The 19,977-nt window shown below is 39.3% G+C and overlaps 1 long non-coding RNA gene across 11 annotated transcripts in view; it reads right to left on the reverse strand.

The window, feature by feature from the left end:
- LOC140620897 (uncharacterized) overlaps nucleotides 1-19,977 on the reverse strand; it is a 65,575-nt gene that overhangs the window by 7,712 nt on the left and 37,886 nt on the right. For 2 of the 11 annotated variants that reach the window (XR_012020633.1, XR_012020632.1), the window contains 3 exons: nucleotides 13,439-13,538; nucleotides 10,486-10,711; nucleotides 9,299-9,429 (listed from right to left, as the gene is read on the reverse strand). This is a non-coding gene — a long non-coding RNA (uncharacterized lncRNA). Of the gene's footprint in view, nucleotides 1-9,298; nucleotides 9,430-10,485; nucleotides 10,732-13,438; nucleotides 13,539-14,086; nucleotides 14,187-19,977 lie in introns of all 11 variants that reach the window. The other 9 variants (XR_012020631.1, XR_012020630.1, XR_012020635.1 and 6 more) reach the window with 6 other exon arrangements.

A 19,977-nucleotide genomic window follows, 5' to 3' on the forward strand; every position in this document is an offset into this window, starting at 1 on the left:
AGAGAAGTTCAAAAGAGGGCAGGATCCTTATAGGTTCCTAAGAGGAACATGTCCAGAGGACAGTATCCAAATAAGAATACAACAGACAGACAGACAGACTTTGGCCTCTGTTTTTCTCATCCATAAAGGTCTCAGGAAAATAGAAGTGTATCAAACCATGACTTACAAAGAAGGTGCCAGAAAATTCTGCAATAAGATGATTTTGTAATGGTGTTTTTAAAGGGAGAAGAAAGGAAGGGCCTGAACCAGTTGGAAGCTAAGAAGTCAGTCTCACTATTAAAATTAGTAGTTAAAAATTACTATTTATTTATTTATTTTTCATTTATTTATTTATTTTTAAAAGATTTTATTTATTTATTCATGAGAGACACACAGAGAGAGAGAGAGAGGCAGAGACACAGAGGGAGAAAGAGGCTCCATGCCGGGAGCCTGACGTGGGACTCAATCCTCCAAATCTCCAGGATCACACCCTGGGCTGAAGGTGGCACTAAACCACTGAGCCACCCGGGCTGCCCTAAAAAATTATTTTTTAAATGGTAGTAGTTAAAAATTATTTTAGACTGAGCAGATGGAGTCAGGGAGGGCCCCCAGTGACTCACTGGAGAAGCTCAGGGCTCCACGTGTTATGAACCTCAACATTATCATAAAAAATGCAGCTTCTTTTCTGAGCAAGAAGCACCTTGCTGATACTTTCTGAGACTGGACCTACATTGAATATTCATGAGTGTCTCCTGGAATGCCTGTTTAGTATTAAGCAAAAGAAGGGCTAGAAAAGGTGGTATGTAAATCAAATCTCTGCATACCAAATTCTACTTGAAATGAACGAAGGGGGTTCATTATTCAAAGGAACTTTGTAATAAATCCTTATGAAAAGCAAGTAAGGGATTTTTGGGATTGTCCCAGCTTGACCATCTTCTAACTGTGGGACTCAGAATAAGTCATTTCAACCCACTGAAACCTATTAGGACTCCACATTATAAATGAAGAGACTCTCACCTCAGCCTCTCCCAAAAGGTTGTAGTAAGCCTCAGGGGAGTTAGTTAATGTATGTGACAGTACCTTGTAAACTTTTAAATTGTGAGCCACTTCAATTTCTTGAAGACCTCTGATTTCATCTAACAGGCTGTTTTACAATGACTGCTTCCTACTAAGCTGAGACACGTTTTAGGGTAAGAAAAGTTTGAATTTGCCAACATCATATGATAAACCTAATTATTTCAGCCTTCTCTGTTTATGAAATGGTATCCCTGAACTAATCTTGGATCAGGAGCTTAAGACCTAAACGCTGTGAGCCAGTTGTCTCACCTTGAAAACACCAGGAAAATTACGACAATTTGCTCTATAGAATGTTGGTACAAAAGAACAGGCTAACAAATGGGAAGATATTTTTAAGTGAATAGTATTATGCTCTTAATATATAGGGAAGCAATGTTAATTTCTTGTCTTCTACTGGAGTTATAAATTTGAGTTAAACTTGGTGTTTACATGGAGGAGGCACATCTTGGCAGGAATTCACATTGCTTCAGGAGAACCTCTTCCCATCCCTGACCACACATGCTCCAGGGTGTGTCTCAGGGATTGAGTAGGTCCATTTTAAAGAACCTTGTGGCACATCTTCATGAAAAGCACATAAAAAGTTATGGATTTTCCCACCTTTACTGTTTTCTGAGTATGAGAAAACAGAAACAAAAATATTCTGTGCTGCCATTTATCTATCAGGGACTATGCAGTGATAAAATTCTATAGCTGATAGAAGCCTTATCTGAACAAAACCTGTATGTTTATGCTTTGAGGTTTCCAGGAAGTAAGGAACTCAAATAGTGATTATTCTTAATAGTGTTCTATTAAACTAGACTATTAAACCAGACTATTTGGTCCCTAACAGGAATTGCTTGATGAAAAGGATGAACCCAGGATGGCTCTAGCAGACCAGCAGACTAATTGCTTTATAAGTGTTTTAACGGAGTTTCAAGAGGCAGTGCAAACCAATGGTCCATCAGAGAGAAAAGTAAGACTTTCTCCTCTATCTTCATTCTCACTGATTAAGCTCTCTGCCCATAGGCTAGCTGTAGGCTCCATGTCCAAAATGTACCCAAACTTCTCTCCATTTCATGTCTTAGTAGCTTCCAGACAACAAATGTCTGGAACAACAAATGTCCCAAACAGCATGTCTGGTTCTTCTTCATGATGAATTTCAATGTTTACTTTTTAGTTTCAAATATATGCTTATTTGTGAATCTGTGTTTGATTAAAAAAAAAAAAAAACTTCTATAATCCAAAACTACCAAATACCATAAACTGAAGGAGAAGATATAAAGTCAAGCCAAAATCCAAGTCGATCATGAATACAAGGGACAATGATTAACCACCTCAGCATGTTGAGGAAAATCACAATATCACTGATAATGAAAGAGTATGTTATGCAGAGATCTTGAAATCCATTCCTTCTCTCTTTTGTTCATTCAACCTATGAATCACTCCTGTCTCAGACACTGTTCTAGGTTCTGTGTTGCAGTGGTAGTGAGCACATTAGCAGACTCAGTGCTTTCTGGAAGCTTAAAAATGCAGCTAGAACCAGTTGGGGAGGTGGGGGCAATACACGAATGAACATGCAAGGAAATATGGGTGGCAAGAGCTGTGTTGAACCCAAGCAGGCTAGCAAGAGTTGTTCCTCTATCAAAAGGCCGTGAAACAATGGAATATCACTCAGCCATTAGAGATGACAAATACCCACCATTTGCTTTGACGTGGATGGAGGGTATGTGGAACTGGAGAGTATTATGCTGAGTGAAGTAAGTCAATCGGAGGAGGACAAACATTATATGGTAATTAATTTGGGGAATATAAAGAATAGTGAAAGGGAATAAAAGGGAAAGGAGAAAAAATGAGTGGGAAATATCAGAAAGGGAGACAGAACATGAGAGACTCCTAACTCTGGGAAACGAACAAGGGGTGGTGGAAAGAGAGGTGGGTGGGGGGTGGGGGTGACTGGGTGATGGGCACTGAGGGGGGCACTTGATGGAATGAGCACTGGGTGTTATGCTATATGTTGGCAAATTGAACTCCAATTAAAAAAAAAAAAAAAAAAAAAAAGGCCGTGAAACAGCTCAGTGAGTAGCTGGGTGGCCTACCAGCACAAAGTTCACAAAATATCTGATTTCAGCAAGGTATCATGGCCAGGGAACTCTGAATCAGGGATTGGCACCTGGTCCAAGCCTCTCTCCTCTATGCCATGCTGTGTTGAAGAGTCTTATTTTTGTCATATTCACATGACCAGACACATGCACGTTCTGATGCATAACCTATGGTATCAGCAGGATATTAACAGTGACACTCAGGGCAGCAATTCACCGAAGAAAGATGGAAGGGTCTAGAGCTATATGGAGTCGAATTTGAATTCTAGCTTTTTCTGCTTACTGTCCCTGTGAACACTGATCTCTCTTGTGCCTCTGTTTCCCTTCTGTTAATAATAATCCATAGATGATAGGTTGTTGAAGGGGGTCCAAGGAAGATTTAATTTTTGTTTTTAAAATATTACCTCACACAAGATTGCAGGATTGGTTGAGTAAGGAAAATCCTATTTGGTAGAAAGCAGATTGTGGTAATTTGCAAAGAGTGTTTTCTATTAACCATGATATGAGAGGCAATTAAATCCCAGAAGAAAAATGTTGAAAGCTCAATATCAGCTCTTAATATGCTGGAATGTTAGTTAATGACTTGGTTAATTTGTGGGAATTTTTGTTCTTATTTGTTTTTTAATTCCAGTATGGTTGACATACTGTGTTATATTAGCATGCAATTACTGTGTTATATATTGAGCTGTGCAATATAGCGATTCAACAATTCCATATATTACTCAGTGCTCACCATGCTAAGCATCCTCCTCCCCCTCCTCCCCCTTCTCCTTCTCCCTTCTTCTTCTTCTTCTTCTTCTTCTTCTTCTTCTTCTTCTTCTTCTCCTCCTCCTCCTCCTCCTTCTCCTTCTACATCCTCCTCCTCCTCCTCCTCCTCCTCCTCCTCCTCCTCCTCCAGTGTACTCTTCAATCCCCATCACTGATTTCACCCAGCCTGCCACCTACCTCCCCTCTGGTAACCATCAGATTGTTCTCTATAGTAAAAAGTTTGGTTTTTTGTTTGTCTCTTTTTTTTTTTTTCCTTTTAGTGTGTTTTGTTTCTTAAATTTGATTTGGGGAGAATGTTCAGCTTTGCCTCTCCTTTATAATCTTATGGTCAAATTATAATAAATATGTATAAAAATATTTCTATCTTTAAAAATTGAATTATAAGTGTTTCTGAAGCTATAGCTGAAAAAAAAGAAGCCAGAACTAACACTAATCTTAAAATATCAGTCACACTAATTCTGAATGATAAAAATCTGGTCTCAGGGGATTTTTATAGACCTCCAAATCAGTTTGAAGGTCAGGTCACCTACATCTAAGAAGTACTAAACAAAATCAGCCAAGTTTCCAACATGGTAGAAAGTGTCCTTCCAAGGAAATAGGAAGAAATGAAATTGAGTTTCACCACACAAATGTCTGCTTATTTTTTGGAATTTTATGTATATCCGTTGTCAGCTGAGGTTCTGAAAAATAGTTTATGCATGACTAAATGTTCATGGGGAATCAGTAATTTATTTTAATTTCTATGTTTTAGGCTCTTTAATTAAAGGAAGTCAGCTATAAGCCTCAATTTGTAAGGTTGTTTTGAAGTTTTAGAAAGACACCTTAATTCATGTGTCATAGGACTCGCACATAATAGGCACTCAATAAAACTTAGATATCATTATCATGATTGTTCCTCCCAAGAAATTTAGTTCATAAAATCATAAAATAACACTGGCACTAAAAGAATACTTCATGAAAGCAAGAACTGTTCTGCTCATAGTTTTTAGAACCTTCTTTGGCCAATGCCTGGGAAGTAATGGGAGGGAATCTGTTTCTAATTACAGTATTTTCTGTATGTCATTTGCTTAAAAAAATTACCTCAAACTCATTTACAAGTATTGAAGAAATATTTAAGAAATATAAATTTGGAAAGGAACTCTTGTATTGGCTAGCTTAGGACTGCCATGTGTTCTGGCCAGCCTTGATCACACAGAATGCAAGGTTAAGGTATCCAGCATTTTGCTCATTTTAACTGACGCTGTCTCTCCCAATTCTCCAATTCCTAAATAAAAGGAATATCTTCTAACCATATGGTCAGTGTTTACCAGGAAGCCTGTTCTGGCAATAATTTCTGTATCTATATGGATCCAGGACGTCAAGGAACATTCACCGGAGAAATGAAGACAAGCCTCATGCATGTCCATCACTACCATAGAATGTAGCAGTGTTTCCTCCACATTGTAGGTTTCTTTTTTTTTTTTTTTAAGATTTTATTTATTTATTCATGAGACACAGAGGAACAGAGACAGAGACATAGACAGAGGGAGAAGCAGGCTCCTCACAGGGAGCCCGATGTGGTACTTGATCCCCAGACCCGGGATCACACCCTGAGCCGAAGGCAGATGCTCAATCGCTGAGCCACCCAGGCGTCCCCACCTGGGAAGGTTAAATGAATGCTTGACACAGGAGCAGTTCTGTGTGTTCACTCTCCAGGGAGTGAACAGAGCGAGGAGAAATTATATGGAACTTCAAAAGTATTTTTAGATACCTTTCCTATGCCCTTTTACTGATTCAAAAGTATATGAATTGTTTTTTCTTCCTTGACCACAGGGTCTAGAGAGTTTTTCTGTATTTTACAGTAATACTCCTGACTTGTGAACACACATGTAGGTTTCTGGATGGTGACTCAATAACTGTAGAAATTTTAAATCGGCAAGTCTTTTTGTCCTGAACTTTATTGACCTGGGATCTTGAATGGATATCTCTTGTTTCTCTGAACATGAAGCCAGGAGAGCATCTTCCAGTAGTTTATTCGCTGATTGCTTACGTGTATCACTCAGAAGCAAGCTGAGATACTGCTGAGTGTTTCTTTTTGCTTTGCTACTTCTGTTTCGTTTCTCCTTTCTGTTTATTGTATTTGTTTAATGTGATTCCTACTAACGATATTATGGGATGCAAATTAGCTTTGATTGAAAACTCCTACAGATACACATTTGCCTAAATATATAGTCCATTCCTGTAAGACTCTTCCTCAGAAAGGAAGAGAATGGGAGGATGTATACTGAGTTAATCGCAGCCTTAGTTACCTTTCTGCTTTAAGAGTTAATAACTATGTGGGAGCAGGATTGGGGGTGGGAGGAGTTGTTCTATTTTCAGCACCTTCAAAACACACAGCATAGTGCTGGCTTTGGCAGCACTTATACTAAAACACACAGCATAACCTCCATTCTAACAGCCCCCAGTCCTTGAACCTGCCCACTTCCCTGAACAGGCAGGGCTTTTCCATGCACTGCATTCCTCAAGAACTGCCAGTGGAGTGCAGATTGGTTTTAATACCCTATTAGCAGTTAGGGCAAAGCCAGCCTCTCTTCTCAGCCTACACACTCCATACCTCTAGACTCGTTTTTAATCAATTACATTTTACCTTAAACTTTGCAATTTTCCAGCAAAGCTGCCGCGTAGAGTCAGAAGCTAAGGGGTTTACATCATGAATGTTAGTCAGAAATCGATGTCCTGTACAGATACTATCAGCCCTGTTAATATCTACTAGCATCATATAAATCTTAGTTAATGGGTTGTCTAATCTGTATACTTTTTGCAGTGTGTTCTACTCTAAAGTGGTGCCCTGGCAGCATTTTCTCTGGTCATTGGAGCAATGTCACCCATATAGAACAGTAGGACAACCCCCACCTGCACCCCACCCCACCCCACAGACTGTTATACACAGAGCGTGGCCACCACCATCTAAAATGGTTTGGATTAATAGTTTTTTCGTTAAGAGTCAATAAACAAGCTCCTATGTCCACGCAAGCTTCTTACAGCAAAAGCTCAATGTTGCCATTCATCATTGCCACCAGAGAACCAGAAATTCCATTTGTTTTCTCTGCTGCTGACAAATGTAATTTATAGGCTTTAAAGACCTAATTATTTTCTGCGACGCAGGATTAAATCTGAACACTTCTTACTGGAGGGGTGAAAGAGGTAGTGGATATCTTAGAAATCTGGAGCCTCCAAATTCTAGGTCTCAGATTCTCAGGTGAGAGGAATTAATGGTGATAAAATTGCAAGTTAAGACCAATAATACAAAAAGAGGGCAAAAAATAATGTTCTCATACAACCAGTACTCTGGAAGCATTTACTGCTGGTGTCCATCCCAGGCCCCTTATACCTTTTCGGGGCATCCATCCCCTGATGTCCGTGTTCTTTTGAATCTTGTCTCTGGCTCCTTTTCAGGGGGGCTGCTTTATCTTCCAGCACAGAGCTAGAAGTACCTGGAAGTTTACTTTCTTACTTCTTCCCCAGGCATTCCTTAGCCAATGACTACTTGGCATAAGGAAATTAAAACCCATCTCCCTTGCCTTGATGAATTCACAATGAGCTCAGGTGTAATTTACACCCCAGAGTTCCTCTGCAGGATGACTGGGGCTGGTTCTTTGCCTGAAATAGATTCCTTACTTGGCTTCTTCCCTTTCCTTGTTTTTGATTCTCCACTTTGACCAGTATCTCTGGAGAGCATTTCCTTAATAAAGCACTTGACTATCTCTCATAGTCTCAGAAACCTGCTTCTGGGCCACCCGTCCTAAGACACCCCCCAACTAACCCCATTATGAACAGAGTACCAGTGGGATGCTGAAAAGGAATGTTAGAAGAAGCTATTATTGTCCAAGAAGATAGCAATGACAATAAGCCCTCACAATCTGTGTTTATCCTATTTAGAATTTCAATTTGGCCAATTATCTTCAAAGTTGGTTTGATATGTGAAAGCTTCCTAGAGAAGCAGACTTTGGTCTATATCTCCTGTATCTGAGCTATTGCCTAAGTGGGCTGGCTAGCACAGCACTGCTTAAACACAATTTCTGGCACCACCTGGGTCCCCACCAGAGCAAGTATAAGCATCATTCCCTGGCCTTGAAGATCTCCCGATATCCTCTTACCTCCCACCTAGCTAATTTCGATTTCTACATGTTTCAGCTTATGTCTTCTATGCCCCAGTCTATTCTGACTCTTTGCCCCCAAAATGTTTCAGCTTCATTCCAACCTCAGTACCTTTGTTCATAGTCTTTGTCTACTTAGAATGCTTTCCCTTCTACCAGCTACTAATCTACCATAATTTAATTTTGATCTTCAGCTCTTGAATTCTTCTAGAATATATATATCTCCTTTCTCATTGGCAAAAACTCCTTTGCCAATTTCTTTCTTTCCAAGATTGTAAGCTTCTCGAGTGTATTAAACACCTATCTTTTTTCTTTCCTTTACTGACTAGCAGAAGGCTATTAGCACTAGTCATATTTTTAAAGTACAGTTACATCTATAATATTATTTATAAATTATACTAAATGATGTAAAAACTTACATCTGTATTTGTATAAAATAATTACACACATAGGATGAAACAAAATTTTAGGCTTCTGTGGGTTTTTGTTTCCAGAAATGTCCATAATCTTAGGATATAACCCTGATCCCACTAAATTATCTTCTACTCCACTTTATCCTGAATCTGATGCCTAAAAATCTACCCCCCTCATTCATGACTTGGGGTTAAGCATGGTGTTCTGCTGATTTTCTGTCAGGTGCAGCGTTTCTGAGTTGGGTAACACATTGAGCCACCTACATTAATAATGACTCTCTTATATGTTTGTCATTCTATGATATGAGGTGTACGGAGTCATGTGGGATGACTTGTGCCTTAAAGATTGAGACAAGGAAATAAGTAAATGGGAACAAGGAGAACACAATACGATAATGTCAGATTACAGAAACCTCACATTACAAAACCACCTACCAAATTAATAGAGTTGACATTCAAGCACACTAGTCTTGTAATATGAGGTTTTTCTCCCCACCAAATGTTGCATACATTCTTGGTGTTATTTACTTGGAAAACACTTTACTTAAGTTTTCCTTTGATTTTAGATTAGCTCAATTTCAGAAAACCAAGTTAGGAATGAGTGTGCTAATTTAAGATGTCAAGCCAGTGGGGAATTCACTGGAGACCAGGAAACGGACTCAGACAATATCAAATACTTGATTTTCTCCACCTCTGCAACTGCAGAAAATAAAAGTCTAGCTAAATCCCTTTGTTGGTCACTTGAACTTAAACTGCAAAGGTATAAGAGAAACGTACCATAAGCCTTAATAAGCAGGTAACATTTATCTACAAACAAATTGAGAAAAAGGAAATAGATCAAACTCACCATTCAAATCCCCTGTCACTCTATTCACATTGATAGTACTGGTTTGCAATTTTAGGGGTGCATCACTATACCATGAAAAGTTTGTATCTTGTTTGGGTTGGATAACTTTACCATGTCTCCAACATTCTTGTCTGGAAAAGTGGGGGAAATCATATTCGATTAATTCCTTTCCTTCTCAATTCTATTAAGAGAGACTAATTTTTAAAGGTTTCATTTTAAGCAATAAAATATGTTATAAATTTAAATATAATAAAAATCTTAAGGAATTATGGTACTCTGATAGTCTTGGATGACAACTACTCTTTAAATACTAATTTCCTGTCTTAGATTTTCTGTATCTTTATATTGTGGAGAAATATATTTCTCATGTAGGAGACTGGCATATATGCTTGCTTTTTATATGTGAGGAGAAACAATTAAGAATGTCTTTTATCTTTCTGAAAAAATATATGGATACGGTGAGCTCATTGCATCATTTTAAATGACAACAACTATCTCTCAGTAACTTGTTTTGGGGAAGCTAAGTAATACCTTAAATGTTAAATATGCTCTTTGGCAAAGTGAGCTGATGTCCACAGTGACTCGAGCACTAGTTATGATCACAGACTAAGCTGCTTACACCTCACTCCAGTTATGGAGATATAGGGATGTTAAAAAAAAAATGGCACTCCCAGCTTCAAAATCAAAAAGAGCCAATATTTACTGAGCACCTGCTGTATGCCAGCTTTTATAGCTTATCTCATTTGATTCCTACAATGCCCCTCTATACAATCATGATGATTGTCTCCATTTTATGTAAGAGGAAATGAGGCCTCCAAAATTAATTACTTGTTTAAAGAGTCATTGCCAGCAAAGGTCTGAGTGAGAATCCAAACTAAGCAGTAATGACACCACAGAGTTCTCACCCCTTACCACTGGATGGCACAGCCTCTCCTGAGCAGCTGCCTTCACCTGCCCACAGGGTAAAGGAGTCAGATGTTCTACACAAAGGACTGTCTTATACAAAAACATGTATCCAGTCATGTCTTAGTTTAGGGGAGAGCAAACTAAAAATAATGGGATTGGACAGAAAAGGATCTATTACTCAGAATGTCAAAGAGTAGGTTTGTGGGAAGTAAGAACAAGTCAGAATATATGGAGAGGGGGAGAAAGACTAGTATGAGAGTATCTCATGGCCAATTACTTACCTGGAAGAAGAGAAGTCAGTTTGAGGTATTTACGAGACAAACTTTCCAGAACATAATGATCCAATTAGGAGAAGGAGAATCCATAACTATTGGATGATTTGCCTTATCAAGTTCAATAATTATATCTGAGAAACTTCCAAATCCTCAAGATTCTCTCCTGGTCATGTTCCTTTCACATTATGATTAGATGTAGATATGGCAGAGGTAACCATTTTTGAAGTAAGCCCTGAAAGATATTAATAAGATCTGCCAAAAAGGATTATTTATTGTTTTATCATTTACTCTTTAAGGAAGGAAAACTTCTATTTAAAATGAGTGGTCCATTAGATGAGCTCTGGATTTAAGTTACGCTGTGTTTAGAATCACCTGGACAGTGTAGGATGCCACTACTTTGAGATATAGACGAGGTACGTGATAGTTTAAGAGCAGATATGCCTTGAGGTAATGTGGGGAGAGAGCAAGATGAAGTCTGGCTTCACATAATTTTATTCCACTTCTCGGTACAGGGTAGCGATATAGAATGGGAAGGCTATACAAAGGAAGGGACATTTAATTGAACATGTACATGTTTGCCCTAGGCTGAATATGCTCCCCTCCCCCAAATATGTCCATGTCCTAAACCTCGGAACTGGCACATGTTGCATTATGGGGGAAAAACAAGGAATTTGCAGATGTGGATTGAGCTGAAGATTTTGAGATTTTGAGATGAGATTATCCTGGGTTATGCAGGTGAGTCCAGTGTAGAAGAGAAACATAGGCGAAGTCAGATTCAGAGAAAGAGATGTGCTGCAAGCAGAGAAAGAGTTTAAGGAGATGCCTTTTGAGATGAAGTAAGAACCCCAAGTCAAGGAATCCTTGTAGCTGGTTGCTAGATTCAGGAAAAGGCAAGGACATGGCTTCTCTTCTCAGATCCTCAGAAGGAACCAGTCCTGCAGACACCTTGACTTCAGTCCTGTGAAACAGATTTTGGTCTTCTGACCTCCAGAATAGTTAGGGCATAAATTGATGTTGTGCTTATTTATTTTTTAAAGGTTTTATTTATTTTTTATTCATGAGAGACACAGAGAGGCAGAGACACAGGTGGAGGGAGAAGCAAGGCTCCCTACAGGGAGCCCCACATGGGACTCGATCCGGAACCCTGGGATCAGGCCATGAGCCGAAGGCAGACGCTCAACCACTGAGCCACCCAGGTGTCCCTGATGTTGTATTTAACCCACTAGGTTTTGGTCATTTGTTACAGCAATACTAGGAAACTAATACAGTGTTCAAGGGGTTGCCTAGTCTTTACTCCTTACCAGCCCCTTTGCCTCTCTGGCCACCTTTTTAATCACCTCCTTAAATCAAACCCTTTTAAATCAGCAACTTCTGCTTCTGCTCACAACAATCTCCTTCCAGCCCACAACTTCCCTTTCCTAGACCCTTGCTACATGAAGCTGATCCTTGGATCAGCATCACTTGAGAACTTGTTAGAAAAACAAATTCCCTGGTCCTCATTAAATGTATTGGAAGTCTAAGTGCTTTTTATAACATGACAGGCTGTAGCCAGCCTTCTCCGTAGAGTGCCTGGTGTGGGAAAGACAGGCAGGCAGGACTCCATTTTTAGAGTAAGAAATATTCCACTCAGGATTGGTGGTATTACCAGCCTCCACCCTCACTGATCTCTTTCCCTTCACCATGGTTTTATTTTGTTTTATTTTTTTAATATTTTATTTATTTATTTATGAGACACAGAGAGAGAGAGAGGCAGAGGGAGAAGCAGGCTCCATGCAGGGAGCCCGACATGGGACTCGATCCAGGGACTCGATCCCGGGACTCCAGGATCACCCCCTGGGCGGAAGGCAGGTGCTAAACTGCTGAGCCACCCAGGGATCCCCTCACCGTGGTTTTATATGAAGGACTAGATTGTTTGCTGAGACATCATCACCCACCCTTGGACTCTCCTCCAGAAGATCACACGTTTTCCTTTGGCAAATAATGTTAAAGATTTCTCTCCAAGGGCCCACTTTCTCTGTGCAGGAGCACACAAGTAGTGAAAGGAGGTAGTTGGGAGTGAGCTACCCAACTAGCTCAGCTGTTTTGGAAATAGTTCACAGGGCACCTGGGCGCTCAGTGGTTGAGAGTCTCCTTTGGCTCAGGTTGTGATCCAGGGGTCCTGGGATCTAGTCCTGCATTGGGTTCCCTGCAGGGAACATGCTTCTCCCTCTGCCTACATCTCTGCCTCCCTCTCTGTGTGTGTCTCTCATGCATAAATAGATAAAATCTTTAAAAAAGAAAGAAAGAAGAAGAAAGAAAGAAAGAAAGAAGAAGAAGAAGAAAAGAAAGAAAGAAAGAAAGAAAGAAAGAAAGAAAGAAAGAAAGAAGAAAGAAAGAAAGAAAGAAAGAAAGAAAGAAAGAAAGAAAGAAAAGAAGGAAGGAAGGAAGGAAGGAAGGAAGGAAGGAAGGAAGGAAGGAAGGAAGAAAGAAAGAAAGAAAGAAAGAAAGAAAGAAAGAAAGAAAGAAAGAAAGAAAGAAAGAAAGAAAGAAAGAAGTTCACAATCAGTTACTCTGAGCATGGCCCCAGGCCCTGCCTCCACATTTCACTCTCCCTGAGGGTTAATCTCATCTCATCAGGGCATCTCATCAGGTGACCATGAGCTGTTCCTGCTTTATTTTACCTTTCAGGCTGACACCATTGGCTCTCTGTCTTCCAATATTTACTCAAAGTAATCTGCTGCTGGCTGCCTCTCTTGATTTGTGGCACTATTATAGGGTCATTATTTTTACATGTATCTTCTTACTTTAATATCTTCTCTTTTCACATGTAATAGTCATCACTAGACCTTCATCCGCATCCCCCAAACCCTATAAGAGAGGTAGCCCAGTATGCTTTCCTTTGGTGGTGAAACCTTTCTAGCTTCAGCTTTGTCCTGTTGAGGAACCCTAAATATAAATTCATGGTGTGGCCAGCTCTTACCCAAACTCCACATCTATTCATCCAGTTTCTGTTCCACAGCCCTGCATGCATCCAGAGGGTCTTTCCTCATATCTCCCCTTCTTCCCATAACCTCCATTTCCTGACCACAAGGATGAGTGAGTAAGAAAGGATTATTAATAAATCTTGGAAATTATGTCATATCCTTCCCTCCCTCTTCTCTCTGAACTTTCAGTCACCAAAACAGTGTTTTTTCTCCTTCGCCATGTCTCCATTCCCATATTATTCCTAAGCTTTGACCACCAGTCCTTCTTGCCTGAAATACTATATGTGCACTTGACTGCTAAGACATCCTATCTCTAGCTCCCATGTTCTCTTCTCACGGTCAAGCTCTGATCTCACTTACATCTTTAAGTTTTCTCATCTCTTGCTGGCCTCAGGTGAATATACACTGCTTAGTCCACCATTCATTATCAAATCTCTACCTGGATGGTCTTAAATGTGGCCATTATATGCAGCACACTGGAATTTTTTAATTAAAATATATCATCGTTTCACTTTCATACCTGTGGTGTTCCCATCTGAGAATTTCTTATACATTCCTCCCCTGTTCCACCCGGAACAACCCACACTCTTCTTTCAAAGCCCCTAAAATATCTTATCTTTCATTTTATATTTTTTTAATCTTACCAGCTGGAAGCCATGTTTCCTTTCTTTTCATTTCCAGAGCTCTCTACACGTCTTGTTTAGTTCTGATTCTATTTTTCCTTGAATTATATGTATACATACCCTAGGGAATAAATTTCTTTAGGACAGGGACCATTCTTTCACACTTCAGTACATTGCACATTTATAAGAGTTCAATAAATTTAGACTGAATTAATTAGAATCGACAGTGCTTTTTAGGGTTCCTGAAAGTACAATTTAGAATAGTAGCTAGTATGTGCTTCCTTTTCACAGGTCATGAGCATATGGGAGTTAACACATTACTTAATACATTCAGCAACAAGAAAGTTATAATGACAAATTAAAAATACATTCCCAGAGTTAACATATGTACTGAAGGGAGTGAATTGTTATTCCAAAAGTGAGCTTGTGTCTTTTCCTCTGCAAATTGTCCACTGTACATATTCTAGATTATTTATGTTAGATCAGCATTTGAATTTATAAGTTGGAAGTTCTAGATGATCCAACATATCATCTAAGTCCCTGAAGGTACAAGTTATTAAAATAGGGTTGATTTAAATTATTGTATTCTCAGTATAAGTGTCATTTATTTTAATATAAATAAGATAGATTTTCATCTTAATTCCTGGTGGATGCTTAAGGCTCAAATTTGAGGGTTTTCATTTAATCTCCCCAAAATTAGCCCCCAAATTTCATCACCGTCAACAGCATATATACACTTTTCTAATAAGCAAGGGGCTGATTGTTTTATAGGCATTAGCTTATTTAGTTCTTAAAACAGTCCAACTTTATAGATGAGGAAACCAGGACTTCCAGAAGTTTGGGTATTACCCGAGATATCAGAGCTAATAAATTTTAAAGCCAGGATTCAAAGTGATGTTGTGGTTTGTTTTCTTTTTTTTTTTTTTTTTTTTTTTTTTATCTGTTTGCAGAGCACATAATCTATAAAATTGGACTTAATTCACTAGAATTCCCTTCCTTCTTTGATGTCCCCTTATAATTTTAGAGACTTCTCAGGTAGTTGTAAGCCTACCACTGTCTAGGAAAATTTAAAAGCACTGTTAGAATTTCAGTTGATTGACCTGGAGAATCAATGAATCAAACAGACACACATCTCCATGTTCTATTTATGTGATATGGAAATATATCTGGATTCTCTTTCTCTCCTCTCATCATTAGAATAGTTTCAAATACCTAGTGAAAGGAACCATATATGGTGCAATTCTGTTAGATTTTTGCTTTTGCTTCTATTCTTCAAAAGGAGACCCAGGGGGCTCTTGAAATGTCTACACCTGCAGCTTGAAGAAAGCATCTCAGCCTGGATGAGTTCCTCTGAGAGATTATGCTCACCCATCTGTTTTCATAAAATTTTAACAGCAGACAGCAAATTCATATATTGTTTTAACTTAATTTTTATTCAATCTGTTGTCAGAAATCTGACTTCTACAATCTGGTGGCAGGTGCGTAGTAACAAACACACAATGTGGTCTCCCCATGCTTCCCCAAGGAACCGTTCATGAACACACTGACTCTACATGTGGCAGTAATTAGGACTCTTGCTCAATGCAGGCATTGATTCCTGGAGCTTCCCTTTTATTCTGCAAGAGCCCAGAGGTGAAATATTCCCTTCCTAAACACCACAGTTCTCATTACTCAACCCAGGCCAACAATCAGGGGTTTGGCCTCCCATTGGCTTCTAAAATCTAGAGCCCAGGAGGCTACGGCCTTATACCACCACTTCACTGCCCCCAGCCAACAACAAGAACAACATCTAGAGTTCTAGTCCTTGCAGTTAAAGCCCCTGTAGTGAACTCTTGAAATTGATAGTAACTATAGTAACTATTCCATTATCATTATAATTCATTTTAAGCAGGAGGTAGGGATGCCACTAGCTCACATAGGAGACCAAGATTACCATAGAGGTAGAAGTTACATGATCCTAGTTGTAAAGGTTAGAGAAATAGTTTTCAATGCTGGGAAGTCTTTAAAAAAAAAAAAAAAAAGTGCCCAGACTCAGACTCTACCAGTACCAATATTTCTAAATAACAGTGAATGGCAAAGAAACAGAGCAACCCATGGTTCTCCTGCTGTGGTTCTCAAACTTCACTGTGCCTCCAAATGACCAAATGGACATGAATTTCTGGGTCCAATCCCTAGAGTTTCTGATTCAGCAGGTCTGGAGTGGAACACAATAATTTTTCTGGACAAGTTCCCAGGTGGTACCCATACTCCTTGTCAAGGCCCACACTATTCTTGGGGTCCTCCAATTCAGTTGCACATTGGAATCCTCCAGGAAAACAATGAAAAGACATAGATCCCACCCCAGGGCAATTGAATCACAATGTCCATGGCTGGATTTAAAAATTTAGTGTCTTGAAGAGCTTCTTGGGTGACTCTAAAGTGAACCAAGGTTTGAGAACCACTACCATTGAATCATATAGCTCCCACTTACTGTTGGACCTATTCTCACCCTGTTCCTTCCATTTCCAAGGAACAGGGCAGGCCACTTTACTCAAGCTTGGATCTTACCAGGTCAGGCACCTGCTCTAATCAACTTTTCAACTTCTAGGCAAGAATTTTAGAGAAATATAGCACTGTACATGGTGTTTCACGCAATGGATAGTGTAAAAAGACATCAATCTCTCTTAGGAAGAGAAATATCTTCTCTATCTATCCCCATAGCACTATCTTCCTCTCCTCCAGCCGTTCCCTTGGAGATACTATGTCCTTTGGAGCTCAGTGATGGATCTGTCAGAGATCAGGCAAAGACTGAAGTCGCTGCTGTGTGACACACAGAGGAGTGCATTCACAGCCCTCCCAGCAGCAAAGGGCTTCAGCTAATTGCTCTATACTAAAGAGGTACCTCGAGTCAAAAATTCCACTGAATTAATTGGCAACTCCATTATTTCTGCTGAAAATAATGGCTTGTTGTGGTGCTGAGACTCAGCTGGAGAGAACATACCACAACAGAGTAATTAACTGTGTCCCAGCACTCACTGTTGTGCCTTCCCCTCTGTAGCTACGCAACGCTTCTTACCTGCCCACTTAGTGTGTCTGAAATAGAAGTAAGCAGCACTGGTGACATTGCTTGAGCAATGCTCCTTATATATTTTCAAATGAGATGAGAAATGGCTTGAGCTTGGGCATGTGGATGGTCAACCAAATAAGCAAAATAAATCATGTTGTCCAAAGGACTCAAGAGATTCCCCTGTTTTCTTCAAAAGCCTAAGAGCTAGAAATTAAAGATTAGAGGACTACAGAACTTCTGGGGAAAGTTGGTTTTGGAGACTTCCTCATTCTCTGGCTGATTATGAAGATCATTTAACTTAAACTACATATTCCCTGAGTTCATTTTGGGTATCCATGCAATTTAAATTTTTCTGACTCTGAATGTGTTAGCTTGACACAGTTCTCTTATTTACTTTGGAAAGGAATTGGAGAGGAGTGGAAATGAGATAAAACTCGTTAGAAGGGTTTTCTCTCTCTCTCTCTCTCTCTCTCTCTCTCTCTCTATTTTCTAGCCTATTTGTCTAAACCAGGGATTTCCAACCTCATAACTTTTGACACTTTGAACCATGTAATTCTTTATTTGGGGGGTTTGTCTTGTGCATTATAGGATGTTTAGCAACATTCTTGCTCTCTACCCACTAGATCCAGTAGCAGACAATACCTGCCCACTCCCACTCCTCTCACCATCCCCCACCAGTCTGACAGCCAAAAATGTCTCCAAGGTTGGAGGGAGGTGGGCAATGGGAAATTGTCACTGTTGTGAATCAATGATCTGAAACACCACCTATCCTTGACAAGTTTCTTGTGGGTTTGTAAGTGCTGGCACTCGTAAAGAGTTTTATACTTTAAATGTGCTCTTGTGTGCATTGGTCTAGTTGAGCCTTACAAAGTGATATTCAAGGTTGAGAAGAGAACAGATGATTCTGAAAATCATACCTCAGATTCATGACAGAGATGGGATAAGAACTTGAGTCTCTATATTTACAACTCCACACTCTGTTACTGCTATCATTATAAGTGGGGCACAAAACTAACCTGTGATGTCAAATTGACATTGAGGATTGTGACTCTTCAGACCCTCTAAGCTGCAATAACATTCTGTATGACACAACTGATCTCATTCCTATGGACTTTCATACTAACTAGAATCTGCAGTGGGTAGTCAATTTCTCTGGCCATGTTGCCCTTGTGGCCTGGCAAGTATTGGAAAGAAAAACATAAGCTGAAGGGAAGTGATGATACATTATCCAGTCTTTACTAGCAGGTCTGTGTCAAATTTAAGTGCTTTCTGAAGTTATTACTAGTATAGTCTCAAGAGTCAAAGCACATTCCCATACCCATGATCTCTGAACCTTAGTTTCCTCATCACATAGCTATTTTATTTTAAAGATTTATTTATTTATATCAGAGAAAGAGTACACCCATGTGCAAAAGTAGGGAGGTGGGCAGATTTCTGCTGAGTGAGGATCCCAATGTGGGGCTTGATCTCAGGATCCTGATATCATGACCTGAGCTGAAACCAAGAGTCAGACACTTAACCCACTGTGCCACCCAGGAGCCCCTCAGATAGCTATTTTAAAGATTAAGTATGATTGAGACACTTATCCAAAAGCCCTGATTTCATCAGATTAGTTGTTCACTCTGGGCTTGTCAACAATCAACCCTAAGGCTATAAAAGTTAAGTGAGTTGCCTAAGGTCACAAAAGCAGTCAGGAAAGTTACTGACTTCCTACACAACCTACATAAAGCTCTAGTTCCTCTCTGCTCAGGCTTTTCCCATGCTATCATTTTAATGAACTAATATAGAACTTAAATCAGGTCTCCTCTCTTTCCTAGAGAAGACAGTACCAATGAATGGAATAAGCCCAGTTAAATGGGTTACTTACTGTATTCAATAAACTAGTATTGGGCGTCTTCATTGGGCAAGTCATTGTACAATGCTGCCTCTCTCTCGAGTTCTCTTTTATAAACGACTTCTAGATGATACCCAAAGTTTACAAATGTATCTGGGGAGGCAGGGAGGAATCTGGTACATGTGTGCCCACGATGTGCATTTACATTCCTACATTTGAATTGTTATGCTATTACATGTGTAAGCTTTATTTTATTAACTGTCCAGACTATGCAGACACACACCCAACCACAGCTCTCATTTTTCTAATTTTCAAGTAGTCTGTTCAGTGCTTTAGTCAATTTACAGAGACTGATAACACCAAAAGAGTTGAACTTTCTTTTAACTTCAAAGATATAGCTTTTGGCTTCATTACTATGATTGGTTACTTCTCCAAGTGAAAGAAAGAGAGTAGCTGATTATGTTGATGAGTAGGAGTTTTTGGTTTTTGAAATAAAAATCTAGGATTTTATGTGAAAGAATTATTTATTCTCATTGGATGTGGCTTGCCTAGATCTAAAAAATGCACAATGCTTTCACTTTCCAGAGGCTATAAGGAGGCCTCCTTAAACTTGCCTTATATTGATTGGAAGAGACTTGAATAATGCCAGGATAGGTCATTAGAGAGGTGGCTTTAATTTATGAAGAGATAGCGATCAATGGGTCAACTGTCAGCCCCAAGTCTGATTTACATGTCCCAGCTATTTGGGACCATTATGTTGATCAAGCTGTACATTTAGACTTATGCAGATTTTTCTATCTTTTACTATCAGAGTTGTCTGTTACACTGTTTCATTTATTATTTGTCCTTCAAGCCTTCACCTAATCCCTCATCCCAAGTGGAAATATCAGTCAACAAGCCACTAAATATTACATCATCTTAAAAATTTTTTTCAAACTTCAAACACATCTGTTGAACCTGAATTTTAAAAGCCACAGTCCTCTGAAAAGAGTGTTGGTGTTGGCAGGAGTGAAATCTTTTCTTTTTGAAGAG

The sequence above is a fragment of the Canis lupus genome, chromosome 29, assembly GCF_048164855.1.
Source record: "Canis lupus baileyi chromosome 29, mCanLup2.hap1, whole genome shotgun sequence".
Classification (NCBI taxonomy): Eukaryota; Metazoa; Chordata; class Mammalia; order Carnivora; family Canidae; genus Canis; species Canis lupus.